This window comes from Bos javanicus, chromosome 1, assembly GCF_032452875.1.
Source record: "Bos javanicus breed banteng chromosome 1, ARS-OSU_banteng_1.0, whole genome shotgun sequence".
Taxonomy (NCBI): domain Eukaryota; kingdom Metazoa; phylum Chordata; class Mammalia; order Artiodactyla; family Bovidae; genus Bos; species Bos javanicus.
In genome coordinates, this window is record NC_083868.1 from 635,311 (window position 1) to 648,563 (window position 13,253).

The 13,253-nt window shown below is 37.5% G+C and overlaps 1 protein-coding gene across 1 annotated transcript in view; it reads right to left on the reverse strand.

The window, feature by feature from the left end:
• The window catches only part of LOC133254947 (coiled-coil domain-containing protein 3-like), a 63,105-nt gene that overhangs the window by 1,465 nt on the left and 48,387 nt on the right, over positions 1-13,253 (reverse strand). The window contains exon 5 of the mRNA XM_061429412.1: positions 1,721-4,079. The gene's annotated coding sequence lies outside the window, so the exon portion shown is untranslated. The remainder of the gene's footprint in view (positions 1-1,720; positions 4,080-13,253) is intronic.

Below are 13,253 nucleotides of genomic sequence, written 5' to 3' on the forward strand. Positions count from 1 at the left end.
GAAAAAAACACATAGATTTTTAACTATAATGCAGAGAAAATGAATATGTAAAACCTTCTTACATAGTTCAATAATGCTTGTGACGTGACATGACATAGTAGCTTTCTAAGTAAATCATGTTTTAAAGGTAAGAGGGATGGTATGGAGAGGGATGTGGGAGGGGGCTTCAGGATGGGGAACATGTGTACACCCGTGGTGGATGCATGTTGACGTATGGCAAAACCAATACAATATTGTAAAGTGAAAAAAAAAAAAAAAAAAGATAAAATAAATAAATAAATATCTTAAAAAAAGAGTAAATTATTGTCAAACTCCTATATGTAGCAGTCATTTGACATAGTTAATTCATAAACATACATTTAAAAAAAAAAAAAAACACACACACGACAGGGAACTTGAAGGAGAAAAGTTTCAAGGTGAGGACTTATAATCCTACCCTCCTTATGAGAGGTGAGGAGATTTACCTAATGGGTGAGTTTGGGAGAAGGAACTTCTCCCAAAGTGCTTGCTTGGTTCCAAATCACTACTTTTAAAAGATGTATGTGCCCACAGCACTGTGAACTTGGGTGTGCAGTAAGCGGCCTGTGTCTGGAACGGGGATCAGGCATTTTCTTCCTCCTCTTAAGCCTGCATGGGGAAGTGTCTGACTTGGGATGAAGTGTTCTGAGGCCCGCTGTGACCACACAGCTAAAGCACATCCTCCAGTTTCACAGCTCTCAAGTACTAAGACCCATTGTAGATGCAGTGTTGTCAAAGAAACCTTAATTGCTCTCCTACAATGGCAAGAAGCCAAATGAAAAAAACAGGTTGAGACTGCATTTAACAAGGGCTACTTTTCTGTGCATCACAAACATCAGGAAAACACCATTGAAACCATAAACCTGTGTGCACTGACTGAAATGGATATTTTAATCATAATGATTAACAGTGAAAACTGGTTGCATTTTAAAACTCCCATCATTGCTATCTTAGATACCATTCATCCAGGTGATGTCAAGATAGAGATAAAGTGATCTTCATTTATAATGTTTAAATGTTTGAATTAACTACAAATCTAGGAATATTCTACAAATGCTCAGCAAGATTGTCTTTTTTAATTTTAAATAAAAATGCTATAGGTAAAATAGCAATTAAAGAAAGTGACAAAAATGTCATTTTTGTAAGAAACGACAAAATTTATGTAAGAAAATGACAAAAAATGTTAAGCCAAAACTAGAAATTAATGTTTTGGTTTAGTATTTTAAGTTTATTTAATTCATAAAAAGGATTTACATAGGATTCCTTTAAACAAAAAGCATCCATATGTGGTTAGTGTTTAGATGCCAGTGATTCACTTATGCTTAGAGGTAGAAAAACTTCATTGGGTACAGCAGAGCTTGGAAATGATTATGAAGCATTGCCAACTGAAATCAATTAGAAAGGAAGTGAAACATCTGAAAGAATAATTTTGGATACTAGGCAATAAGATTTCATTTCTAAAGTAGAATTTAAATGCAGCTTTTCAAGAAATTTAATAATTTAGTAAGTATCTCTTAAAATCAAGAACTCTGGGACAAAAAAATCATAAAATTTCTGTCTCCTTTATTAGCATAGCTAATTATGGCTTGTACTTAGTGTGCATTAAGTCAAATAAACAACTCAGAATTTCACCAAATTAAAAACAAGGATCATTCATATCAAAAATCTAAAACCCAGCGCAAAAAAAGATAATAGAACTAACCTTGGTCAAGTAAGGCTCCTCAAGTAACAAGTCACAGTTGGGAGAGGAGAGAAAGGACATCAGGGAGAAAGGGAGGTGGCTTCACAGTGACACCTGCTGCCCTCTGGGACACACCTCCCTCCAGGAAACAGTTCAGGGATGAAGAAACACCCCATCCCACAAAGTCACTTTCAAGCATTTGCTTTCACCACCCTTGTATACATGTTTCACTCATGACCTCGAAGAAATTAAGTTTTGGCTCTGAGGAATCATCTAGAGTCACAATCTAGAGGGGGGGACAAGAAAGTCAATGGGTTATTGAAAAGAGCTAAAACAGCCCCAGGAACAATTACAAGTACCCCCTGCTTTTCCAAAGTTCACTTTATGTTACTTCACTTCTAGGAAAGGCCTAAGTCAGCATCTGTTTTTGATAATAAAAAAAATTTTTTTTGAAGAGACTTTTTGATTTCATATAAAAAGTTTCAGCATACGTTTTACAGTGAGAGGCATCGCGCTCCCCAAGCAGGGAAACTGGCCCCACTGAGCTCCTTCCCTGGAAGCCACACCTCACATCTCAGTGTCAAGTCACCACAACCCTGAACCCTATATGGGAGCACCTGTGTTTCACTTGTGCATATTCATTTTAGGCTTCAACTAGCAGAATGTGCCCTCGGGTACCTGCTTCTCTGCTTTATGCTGCTTTGGCTTATGAAAGGTTTCCTAGGAATGCTCTGCTCTCAGACAGTGGGGAAACCTGGACTAGGCACTGGAGGTGCCATCTGCCCTTTCCATCCTCCACACACCCTCCCTCAGTCAGATAACCATACTATTTCTAGCCACTCTGTGAATTATCCTGTCTTTCACTCCTGTGTTAATTGCCCCCAATTTCACAAGCATGCCTTTATGCAGTGTGCTGCTGCTGCTAAGTCACCTCAGTTATTTCCGACTCTGTGTGGTAAAACTTAAAAGGACACCGTGTTAATAGTTTGTCTTAGGCCACCCTCTAGCAGTGACCATCTAGTTAGCTTTCACTTCCTACTAATCTCATGAACTGTGCTCTATAAAAATTAGGCTTTAGAGACAAATTAACAAACTAAATTTACTTTCTGTGATTCTGTGTTTTGACTTACTTGTCTAGTTTACCTTCCAATGACTTTCTAACTTCTAGTTCTACTAGGTAGAGTTGCTTATATTTTCCCAACTCTGCTTTATGAGAATCTTCTTGCAAAATCTTCTTGGAGAGCTCAGATTCCAAGTCTTTAATTCTGAGTTCCATCTGACTTCTTATGGAAGCATTATTCTTCTCTTGTAACTGCTCTTAATTCTCCTGAGATGTTGCTTGTATCTAAGGCAAATTTAAAAAGATAATATTTTAAAAATAATCATTAACCTGGAAAATGGTATTTACTCCCTTTACTTTTGAGTCAGTGATTCAGAAAACAATTTTAAAGGTTAAGCACTGGGACGACCCAGAGGGATGGTATTGGGAGGGAGGAGGGAGGAGGGTTCAGGATGGGGAACACATGTATACCTGTGGCGGATGCACTTTGATATATGGCAAAACCAATACAATATTGTAAAGTTAAAAAATAAAATAAAATTAAAACAACAACAACAACAAAAAGAGCAGAAGTTTAAAACAATTATTATCAATGTGAAGTGAATTAAATGTGAATTATAAAATTAAAGTGGAATTATTGTTATAGTGGTGTTTATTTAATCTGATAATTCAAAGAACAAGAGGATCAACTTAAAATTTTAAAAATTTAACAAGACAACTTAAACATAATTCAAGAGGATGGGACCAGTTCTAAACCACGATATTTTCTTTTCCTCCTAGTAGTCTTGTTTTATACCAATTGGTCTAATAATTCAAAGGACTCTCCAGTGAGAATCATTCTGATAGGTCAATTTGGTGATAACTGTGATGGAAACAGAAATATTTAAAGGGAGAAACAAATGCCCCCTTCCTTCCAGAAAACTACCAAACCAACTGCTCTAAGGGAAGTAGAGGAAACACAGAAGCTGTATAGATCCAAAACATAATTTACAATGAGGTGAATTCAAGAACATGACAGATGAACAAATTAACCTGCAAAAATAGGTTGACTTCCTTTAATTTCTCTACGAGATCCTGTCTCACCCTTTCATCAATCTCCCATTTATACTGCTCTACTTCACTGTGTTTTATCATATTCATTTCTATATGACTTCTGAGGTTCACTACTTCTTGCTCCAACTTCTTTTTATTCTCTAGTTTTTCACATTTCTTTTGCATTAATTTCATAGATAATAACTCCTCTAGAAGAACTTGATTTTTTGCATCCAGGTGCAGACATTTTGAAGACGCAGTTTCCAGCTCTGCTGTAAGATCATCAATCTGCAAGAATAAAACAATACTGTTTGGTAATGAGGCAAGTGGACTGAGCACAGCCTAACTCAAACCCAGGATCAAATAGATACGATGGTATCTGTATTGTAGAATGTAGGACCAGGGATTACTCAGAGAATCAAGAAAGAAGTTCAAACCACCAGGAGTCACAAAATATATTCTTCACTGTCATCATCTTTGTCACACAACATTTGCACTTGATTTTACACTCTTTTCTATTTTTTCTCCATAAAATCACTACAAGTCACCACTTAGTAGAATGTCTCTTACTCCTTCCCCCCATCTTAATGTCCCATGTTTTAAAGAAGTTTGAGTTATCTAGGGCTGAGTTAATAAACACTTCCCAAAAGAAGATTGTGAAAATAACTCTCATTAATAAATCTTATAAATATGGATTCTAATCCCATGTATTTTTCTGAACTATGAATAGTTTTTGCTAATTTGAACTGCATTCTAAAGAAAAATAATTCAAAAGGTTAAAGAAATCCCATCTAATAGCTTAGTGAGATGATCCACACATTTTTCTGAACAAAAACAACAAAAAAAAAATGCCTCATTTTTGTAACCATTTTTGTTACTTTTCACAGAACAGAACATACCAAACAAAACAACTAACAAAATTTGCAGGAATTTCAGGGACACCAAGTTGCAAAGAACTTTCCTTTAGACAGAATGATTACTCAGTAAGTCGAGGTGAGTGGATGTGGTGGTATTGAAACTGTCTACAAATTCTTTGACACATTTCTCTGAAATTCCCTCCCCTTAAATATGTGCTGGCCTCAGTAACTAATTTCTACTGGATGGAGTCTGGGGAAACTGACTTTTGCTCTGTGGGAAAGCCCACCCTTAGCATAAGTCACTACACTGTGAAGAAGCTCAGACAACATGCTGAGCACCTTCCCAGTACCCCCACTGACCGCCCCCAACTAATGCCCCATACAAAAGCCATCTCCAACTGCCAGACATGTGCATGAACTAATCTTCAGATGACTCTGGTCCTCACATTCATGATATCCCAGCTGATGCTGACTGGAAAAGAAATGTGCTGGCCTCACTCACTGAGTCTTGCCCCAACACAAATGTTTGAACAAAGTAAATGCTGTTTTGAGCCACTAGGCTTTGGCGTGGTTTATTATACAATTTGCTGGCAATAAATACCTGGCACAGATACTGATATTAAAAATGCCATTAAAAAAGAACTAAAAGATGTGAGAATGCCTTTCAACCTGGAGGTAGGTAAGATCTGAATGGATTCAGAGAAAGAAATGAAAACCCAAAGGGCTTCATGACATTGTAAACTGAATCCTGATGGCCCTTAAAGAGGCTGCTGGTAACAGCTTCTAGGCAAGAGAAGAAAACAACACTGAAACACAGGGGAAAGGAGACTCTTGCTACGAACCAGTTGAAAGTAACATCAATGAGAGGGATAAGATATCAAAAAAAAAAAGGGGGGGTAGCTATTAAATATAAAGGAACCAGGCTCAATTACATTTGGGTTCAATATCTGTTATCTCCTTTACAGCATCTCCACATGTCCAGTGGTCACACAATGCTAAAAGAAAGAAACAGCTTCTGGGCTAAGATAAAACCTAGGGTGCTGTCAGGAAAACATGGTCTAAAGGTGAAGCCTGTAGACTGTAAAACCCTTCATTAAGACCATGGAAAGACTTAAGGTGGTGCCTCAAATTCCTTTAAAGATCTTAAGGGCATAAGAATTTTAAAGGCATCATCCTACAAAGCTTCACAAGAAGCCCAAGGTGAAGAGCTTCTCTCAAAAAAAGATTTGTGAGGGTAGCCTCTCCAATGACGTGAACCCCAATCCAATTTTCAGGACAGTAAAAGCTTTAAAGAGAACCTTGGCAGCAAAAAAACAGTGCTTGGCCTAACAGAGACCAAGACATACAAATAAGAATAGCCCTTTGGGATTTTCTTAGAAGTTCAATAAAGAGGAAGCTGGCTTAAGAAACATGACTCAGCTACAGACAGAGGTCATTTCTTATGAAAAGGACAGCACATAGAGCTCAGAGGGTAGAGCAAAGGAGAAGCACTCCTATGGGCAGGACCAAGTCCTCATCAAAGAGCTTGCAGCACCAAACCGGACCTCAGAGCTGCTATGGACTATGGTGCCTCCCATTTCCCATTTCTGAATGGGAGAGTCTAGTCATTCAGCAGAATGGTGGGGGTGTGGGTGGCAGATAACTTATCCCTTTAGTTCTCAAGTCTTAGTACTGAGAAGGTTGTGCTCACAGGGTCACACTCTAGAAACCACACCCAGAAACCTCATCTGCATGTGCCACCTGTACCTGATGAAGATGGTAAGACCTATACTTGAGCCTGGGCCTGACACTGTTAACAACTGAGACTTGTGAGGGAATGGGTAGGGAAAAGGGTATTTTTCATTGGAAGGAATATAAAAAAAATTGTGGCCAGTGAGTAACTGTGCTAGTTTTAAATTTACCCATTATTTTTAAAAACTTTATTCTGTAAAAAAGGTAGAATATAAGCCAAGTATAAGTGACTTGCTCCTATTGAACAGAAGATGATAAAAATGATGCTGTGTGAACTGCAAAGCGAGATTAGACAAGGCAGCAGAGCTTCTGCCTGGCTCTCAACCTGGCAACCAGGCTCCACGTTGTGAGTAAGCCCAGGCTGCAAAGAGAGCCTAGGTGTTCAGGGTAGGTGTTTCACTTGTCTGCCTTCACCAAAGTCCAGCCAACCACAGATACCAACTATCAGACATGGGAATGAACACACCTTCACCCGATTCCAGCCCCCAGGCCTTGAGCTGCCCCACCGGAAGCTGAGGGGATAAGAAGCCAGCCGTCCTGGCCACCTTTTCCTAAGTGTAGATTTTGAACAAAACCAATGTTGTGTATTGAAGCCACTAAACTTAAAGCTGATTAGGAAAAAACAGAAAAATGGATTTTTGAAAAAGAGAAAATAAAGAAACATAACTTGAATGCAGGTAGAAACTGGTCTCCTATAAACTGGAATATAATAAAAGGTGAGATTTTTAATGACAATGTTGATGAGAAGCATATAACTAAAAGGAAGACTTAAGAACTATTCAGGAAGAAGTTTTTTCAGGGTTCCCTTCAATTACAATTTCTTACAAATAGGCAGGTATGACTCCTTAGAATTTCTGCTCGTTTGAAAGCAATGAAGACTAATAAGCAATGAGACATATGATTCGAACTTTAAGAAATAACTAGAAATAGTTTAATTACCAAAATCAGACTTTTGACCTCATCTCAATTTACTGAAATTCTAAAACAGATGGGTAGCTTTGAGTAGTTATTAATCTAGAACTCAATCTTCATTGTCCTTTCCTCAGAGAGAGAAATAAAACACCACGAGATGCCACTTCATACTTTCTAGGATGGCTATACTCACAGAGACAGGTAACGACTAGTGTTGACAGGAATGTATAGAAATGGGAACGTTTTACATACTTTGGATAAAAATATAAAATGATGCAGCCGTGCTGGAAAACAGTCCAGGCAGGTCCTCAAAAGGTTAAACAGAGTTGCTGTGTAATACAGCAATTCTATTCATAACTGCTTTCCCAAAAGAAATGAAAAAATATATTCACACCAAAACTTAGACATAAATGTTCACAGCAACATTACTGACATTAGCCAAAAAGTAGAAACAACCCCAAAGGTCCATCAGATGATGAATGAATAAATCAAATATGGTACATCCATACAATAGAATATTAGTGAGCAATAAAATCAAGGAAATACTGATACATGTTAGATGTACCTTGAAAATATTATGCTAAATGAAAGAAGGCAGTCACAAAGGATCCCATATTGTGTGATTCCACTGACACAAAATGTCCAGAAAAGGGACATCTACACAGTCAGGGAGTGGAGTCATGGTTTCCTCAGACTGGGAAGATCAGGAAAGGAAAACTGGCACAGGGTGTTTTCTTTGAAGGGTGATGAAAATGTTCTAACGTGGTAATGCCTGTATAACTCTTTAAACACAATAAAGTTACTGAACTGTATGGTTTAAATGAATGAACTGCATGGTATGTTCATTAGATTTCAACAAACCTGTCACCCAAAACAATGGATGCTTAGGGTCATTAATGCTGTGCTGGTTAGCTTCAGATCACCAGCCAGAGTTCAAGACAGAGAGAGTCAAGAGTGTGCCCTTTTTATCTCAAAATGATATAGGGAAAAGCTGTCTTTTTTACTGGTGTCCAACCTAAAAAATTAATAGACAAATCTGTGTTTCACTGCTGAAAGCATGGAATGATTTATATTTCCCCAAATTAAGTGATTTAGGGGTTCTAAAACTGATTAAAAATTACCTTATGTTTTAGCATATTAATTTGAATATCCATTTCAGTTTGACTGGTTTTTAAATCTCCATGGAAACTAAGCTCTCCATTTTCATATTCATTTAACTTCCTTCTTGTCATTTTTAAGAGTTTCTTAAATCTGTATAAATGTATAGAATGAGTAAGTTCTTTAAGAGCAGATATCTAATAATTAAACAGATATATGTTCTATCAGATAAAACAAACAAATTATAAATTATAATCCTTTCTCATTGTTCAAATTTAATATTCCTTGAAAGTATAATAACTAAATTCTAATCTTAGATAAATATTATGAAGAAAAATTTTATCACATTTAAATATACTGTGTGTGATATATATAATATATGAGTTCTTATAAATAAGTTAACATCAATTTTTAGCATGCTAGTGTGAAATATTAATTTATTATTAAATGTTAGTTATAAACCAGAGATCAGTATTCAAGCTAAAGATGAAGAGATATTATATATGAATGTTTTTTGAAAAGACACAAGACACGTTTTTTTTCCCTATTGACCACAGCCTCTACAAAAAGAAAACGAAGTAGATACAAAAAGCCAACAAGATTCTTACTCAAAATTGAGAAAAAAAAAAAAGAAAAAGAAAAATATTTGGAGCCTGAGTTAAATGGGAAATAACCCAGGCTGAGAGTTTTAGAAGAAAGGAAATCAGAAGAGAGAGCGAGGGTACCAGTCTCTTCAAGACTGTTTTAAGAGGTGTAGAAATCTTGCCCAGCACATTGTTAACATAATGCAAAGCAATGTAGAGAAAATTAAAAGAGAAAAATATTAATGAGAATCAGAGAAGAACCCTTTGTATAATCATCCCTTGGCATCCACAGAGGACTGGTTCAAAAATCCCCCAACACTCTGTATATACAAAATCCACGGATGCTCAAGTTTCCCAAAGCACATTTTCCTATACTTTCAGTCATCCCTAAATCACTTACATTATCTAATACAATGTAAACGCTTTGTAAATAGTTATAAATACAGTGTAAACACTATGGAAATAGTTGCCAGCTTGAGACCAATCCAAGTTTTGCTTTTTGGAACTTTCTCAAAAAAAATTTTTTTCCCTGAATACTTCTGATCTTGGGTTGGCTGAATCTGTAGATGATGAGAGTTAACTGCACTCAGCAAAAACAAAAAAAAACAAAAAACAGAACAAAAACAGAAGCAGTTTTTTTATCTTACCGATCAAAACATGGTCACTAATTTTATTATTCTTTAAGTTACACATAGATTTTTGTATGTACATTTTATAACTAAAATTTTGGGGCAAAAAGAAAATATAAGACAAATCAAGATACTTTTTAACGTTGTCCAACAATAACACAAGTAGGTTTTTAGATAATAAATTACTTCAATGATGAAGGGAAGGAACACAATTAAAAGAAGGCAGGATTACCAAAAAGAACAAAGATACTTTGCAGAAGTAAAAATTCAGCATAGATAATGAGGAAGAGAGTGACATTACTATATGCAGAGGCATGGTTGTTACTGTTTTAGAAATCATTACAGATAAGTATAACACTGCTGCACTCAAAAACATTTCAGATTGTGCTGACTTTCCACAGTAAACCTGGAAATAGGATAATGTGTTTAATTATGAACATACACATAAAAAATGAATTTGTGTCTAAGGTTTTTAAAAAAATAAAATTATACTTTAATTAATAGTTGAGATTATCAGAAATATTAAAATCTTACCCAGTAATCTCTTTTTCTAACTCACTATTTTTCTTCTTTTCTTTTTCTTCTTTTCTTGGTCCAAGCTATTTTCCAGAGATTGTTTTGTGTGTGTGTGTGTGTGTGTGTGCTTGTGTGTGGTTTTATTTATTTTTAAACTTTACAATATTGTATTAGTTTTGCCAAATATCGAAATGAATCTGCCACAGGTATACCTGTGTTCCCCATCCTGAATCCTCCTCCCTCCTCCCTCCCCATACCCTCCCTCTGGGTCGTCCCAGTGCACCAGCCCCAAGCATCCAGTATCGTGCATCGAACCTGGACTGGCATCTCGTTTCATACATGATATTATATATGTTTCAATGTCATTCTCCCAAATCTCCCCACCCTCTCCCTCTCCCACAGAGTCCATAAGACTGATCTATACATCAGTGTCTCTTTTGCTGTCTCATACACAGGGTTATTGCTATCAGAGATTGTTTTAATTCAATGCATTTCTTTAATTGTTCCTTTTCACCCTCAGACTTAGAAAAAAACAAGTTTAGAAAATTATTTTTAAACACCTAGAGAGACTTACTCTTCCTTAAACATATTATTTCTCATGAGTTCACAAGTTAATACGAATTTATAGTAAACACAGTTTTTAAACCTGATTGATGCCAATAACAGATTTCAAAATTGATGACTTTTCCTAAAACAACTTAAATGATTTCATCATTTTTCTGGAATTTAAATTGCCAACATTTATTTGTTAAAAATAGAGACTTTTACACATAAAATACTAAATGTTAATGAAAGTTCTTATAAACACTGCCTATATTTACATTTTACTTTCTAGAGATGCTCTAACATCATTTTCATCAATAGTTCAAGATATTCCAGGTTTTGTTAAGTCACACCTGACTAAAATAATCTTTGAAAAATTCCCATGCAACTCCCATCTCTAAAAAAAAAAAAAAAAACCTAACAAATGAAAAATACAGTCATTCAGAAAAATGGTTCTATGCAGACATAGTGTCATAGTGTTCATTCTTAATGAAGAGAACAAACTAAAATATTTAAAATGATTCATTCTCAAAAATCTCACAGAAAGATCTTGATTACAAAAGGAACTCAAAATTCTCAATCAAACCATTACTCAAATTTCTGGACTCAGACAGATATTTGTGTACCAATGTTCAAAGCAGCAATATTAACAATAGTCAGAAGGAGGAATTTCATTAACAGATGAATGAATAAACAAAATGTGGTCTATATAAAATATTGCTTTTGGATTATCACAATTTTTTAAATTAAAATCTTACTATAAAAATCATGAATTTCATGAATTCAGTCGACTTCTTCTATAGAGGAATCACAGTACTAGTAGCAAGCAGAATCAATAAAAATACAATAATTTAATCAATGAGACTTTTCATATTGTCCAAAATATTCCTATATATTACTAGTAAAAAAATTAAAATCCCTTCTCAGTATGACAGAAATTAAGAGACAAAGACACCAATGTCCCCGTCTACTCAAGATAAGGCCTGATGCCTCGTACTGACTCCAAAGTAACACCGAGAATAAAGTCACAACACGAAGGGCCACTGACACCCCGGTTGCATCCTCCAGAAAAAGACGCAGTTTCCAAATCCAACTGGACAAGAGGCCTGACACCTAATTCACAACTCAAGGAGCAAGTCTAGTTCAGTGCCTCAACACAAGACGAGGCCTGCCTCCCCTGTTCAAACTCCACAGAAACCTCGAGATCCATGTCAGAAATGGAGAAGAACCCTGAAGGTCCCACCTCAACTCGAGATGAGGCCCTATTCATCCCTGCAGTGATGCAAGACCAATTCCGAGGTGCCCCTCGCAACTCGAAAGCAGATCTGACTTCCCTGAAGAAATACAAGTGGGTCCCGCAAGTCCCCACGCAACTCGAGAGGAACCCTAAGCTTCCCACTATAATTCCACAAAAACCACGAAATTCTCCCATCCACATGAGATGAGGCCTTTTTATGCTGCAGCGTTTCCCAAGAAATCTCACGTTCCCTCTTGGAACTGGAAAGGGAACTTGACACCCTTTCTGAAACCTCAGAAGCTTCCCAAGATATCTGTGCCCACTTAAGAGGAATGCTGAGTTTCCTGCCACAACTCAAGAAGAGCCCTGTTTTCCCTTCCTCAACTCTAGATAACTGTCGATTACGCTGCTTCGTTGGTAAAGGAATCTCAATGTTGCTGTCACCCCTCAAGAGGAGGCCAGTCTCACCTTGAAACTCGAGTGCATTCCCGGCAGTCGTGCCTCAGTTCAAAAAGGCCCAGATTTCCCCATCCATTACAGATAAGACTAATTCCCCTGCACTGACTCGACTGCAATCCCGAGTATCAACTCAAAACATGAATGGAGGTGTGACAACACTGGTGTACCTCGAGAAAAAGCCCCAGATTCTTATGCCAACTTGACAGGAAGCCTGACACCCCTTTTACACCTCGAGAGGGAAGAGGAGTTCCATGTCTCCACACGAAATGAGGCCTGACTCCCCTGTTGACACTCCATAGGAACCCAGAGATCCATGTCAGAACTGGCGAGAAATACTTAGGTTCCAGCCTCAACTCGAGATGAGGCCCTGTGCCCCTGCACCGACTGGAGAGGAATCCTGAGAGCCCCCTTGCAACTCGAATGGAGACTTGACTTTCCTGAGGCAACACGAGTAGGTCCCTGAGGTCCCCGTAGCAACTGAAGAGGAACATCAAGTTTCCTGCCTCAACTCGAGAAAACTCAGGAGATTCTCCTCTCAACGCGCGATCAGGTCCCTTTCCACTGTAGCATCTCGAGAGAAATCCCACCTTCCCTCTTAAGACTCGAAATGGTACTTGAAACTCCTTAGGCAACTCAAAAAGTCTCCACTCAAGAGGAACACCGAGTTTCCCACCACAACTCAAGAAGAGCCCCATTTTCCCCTCCTCATCTCAAGATGAAGGTCCATTCCCCTGCTTCGTCTGCAAAGGAATCGCGACATTCCCGTCGCACCACAGGAGGCCGGTCTAACCTCGAAACTCGAGAGGAACTCAAGGAATGGGCCACCGTTTGAAAAGACCCTGAGGTAACCATCGACTCGAGACAAGGCCTCATTCCCCTGCAACGACTCGAATGTC